This window comes from Chrysochloris asiatica, unplaced genomic scaffold, assembly GCF_000296735.1.
Source record: "Chrysochloris asiatica unplaced genomic scaffold, ChrAsi1.0 scaffold00199, whole genome shotgun sequence".
Taxonomy (NCBI): Eukaryota; Metazoa; Chordata; class Mammalia; order Afrosoricida; family Chrysochloridae; genus Chrysochloris; species Chrysochloris asiatica.
The window spans coordinates 3391744-3394383 of record NW_006408717.1 but is presented as its reverse complement, the minus strand read 5'-3'; positions in this window follow the sequence as shown (position 1 = coordinate 3394383).

The window sequence follows — 2640 nt, the reverse complement described above, 5'->3', positions numbered from 1 at the left end:
ATCTTTCTAGTATTCTCTGATGCCAGCAGTTATCCTTTGCTCCATGTCATCATCTGAATCTGGCTTCAACATCTGGCAGTTTTTTGTCAATGTACTGTTGTAGCCATTTAAAAATTATCTTTAGCAAAATTTTATTTGCATGTGAAATTAATGATATTTTCTGACAATTTCCACATTTCATTGGATCATCTCTCTTTAGAAGGTGGACAAATATGGATCTCTTCCAATCAGTTGACCATGTATCTCTCTTCCAAATTTTTGGCTTAAATGAGTGAGAACTTCTAGATAAAAATGGTAAAAGTAGTCAGATTCTGAATATAATTTATAAATTTATATATGGGGTCAGTAGAATTTTCTGACAGATTGATGTGAAGTGGGAAGTAGAATCAGATGTGTGTGTATGTATAAATTAAGGTATGGTGATGTAGGATAAGCACTGGGCTGCAAGGTTGCATTGAATTGCAAGATACACAGTTCAAACTCACCAGTTGCTCCTTGTAAACCCCATTCAGTGTCCCTAAGTGTTGAAGCCAACTTGATGACACATAGGAACAACAATATGCATATAATTTACTTATTTTCATATATCTAGTAATACGCATAGAACTTAGATATAGAAATTACACAAACAGAAGAGAAAAAACATAATAATTATATCACACAAAAACATTGGGTTAATGTTTTCATACATGTATTTCCAGGCTTTTTGTTCATATTTATATATTTAAAAAAAAATAAAATCTAGGATAAAATTACAAATTTTGCTCTGTCTCTATACAAACACACACATTGTTTATCTTTTAATTTTAGGTTTGGAGGAATAATAGGCCTACATGCTAAAGCAATACCTCCAGTAGAATTTAAATAATTTAAGATATAGGAAAGAAAGTGGAGAAATTACTGAAGCAATGTCCTAGTGGAGAAAATAAGGAAAAAGACCTATTTATAAGCGATAGAATTGGTTTGAGATGGAAACAAGGGAATTTCATCTACAGTAGCAAACAGGAAGGTTGTGGATATGGGGCATATTTATCAGTGGTAGATGTAACAATAAGTCATTGGAATTTCCCTTCTTATTTGCTTCAATCTTCTTATAAAAGTAAAATCATCAGATGACTGAGAACGTGATATGAGGTTTGTGAGTTTGATAAGAGAAGATCACTATATATCTAGAAGAGTGGAAGAATGGACAAGGGTTGCATGCTACAGATGCAAGGTTGCATGTTGCAAGACAGTAAGGGTTGCATGTTACAGAACAGTAAGGGCCCTGTTGAGCTTTGTGATTATGAATTTAAGTGACAACAGTCAACATGGTTACAGGTTTTTCTCAGGCTACATTCAGGTGTGGATACAGGTACAAAGAAGAGTTGTTTTCATTGTGGATTAACAAATGAGAAGGGGGCAAGAGAACTGAAATACATGCAAAGAGATGATTATGACAACTGACTCAAGAATTTCTGTTACATAAAGCAGTGAGATAGGACATTGGGGTGGGAGGCATAAATTTGTTAGGAGTAAAGGAATAGAGTTTATGAGTAGCTAAAAATGATTGAAGTTAGATAAGAGAGAAAGAACCAGAATGATTGGAGGGAGTGGTGAAAGTAAAGTGTGTGAAATTGAGATCTGCAGGGCATCTGATATAACTGGCAAACACGAACTCTGTGCCAGAGGCCCATGATAACCTGTGGTACTGCCATCCCTCCAGCCACACACCCCCTGCATGTGTTCATGGTCCTGTCACACCTACCAATGCCCCATCCACTGAGCTGTTGACCCATGGACTAGTGGCTGTCTCTTTGCTCAGCCACTTGCACAGGGAACTTATGGACCAGCAGTGCAGACCAGGAGTGCAATATATTTTTTAGACCCCGATTCCTGCACATTGATTCCTTGACCATGGGACAGAAAGCTGTGACACCAGAGGAGTGGCAGAGGAGCAGCAGCAGCAGAGCTAAGACTCAAGCAAGATAAATTGTGGTGGGATTCCCTTTGAACAAGTAAAGTTGAGTGACTTGGACAGGAGGCTTGCTTGCAGAATGGGGTGTCTTAAGACACTTAATTAGGGGAGCTAGGCTTTCTGGAGTTAGAGTTGAGTGCTTTCAATTTGATGCTTATGATGAAGTGGAGTGAATTGTGGGAATTTCTCAGCAGCCCTAAAAGACCTTTGTAGAGTCCTGGTGTGGTGCTGTGGGTTAACGCGCGGGCTGCAAAGTCGATTTAAACAGCAAGGTCGCCAGTTCAAGCTCACCAGCCACTCCTCAGAAATGCTATACAGGGTTGTTATGGGTTGAAACCAACTCAACAACACTTAACAGCAACAACAATGAATGGGCAGAGAGAGAACTGTCTCTGGGATCAGCTGAGGAGAGACTGTTCTGACTGAAAAAGAACTATGTCCTGAGCATTTTCTAATCTTGTATTGTTACTTGTTAACTTCCTTAATAAACCCTGTAACTGACTATGAAATCTGAATTCTGTGTGGCCATTGCAATGAATTATGAACCCCAGGAAGGACAGACCCTAAAAGAAAATCACCAAGACATATAATAATCAAGCTCTCCAAAATCAGAGATAAGGACAGAATCCTAGAAGCAGCTAGGGAAAAGAGAAATGCAACATACAAAGGCAAGCAAATCAGAT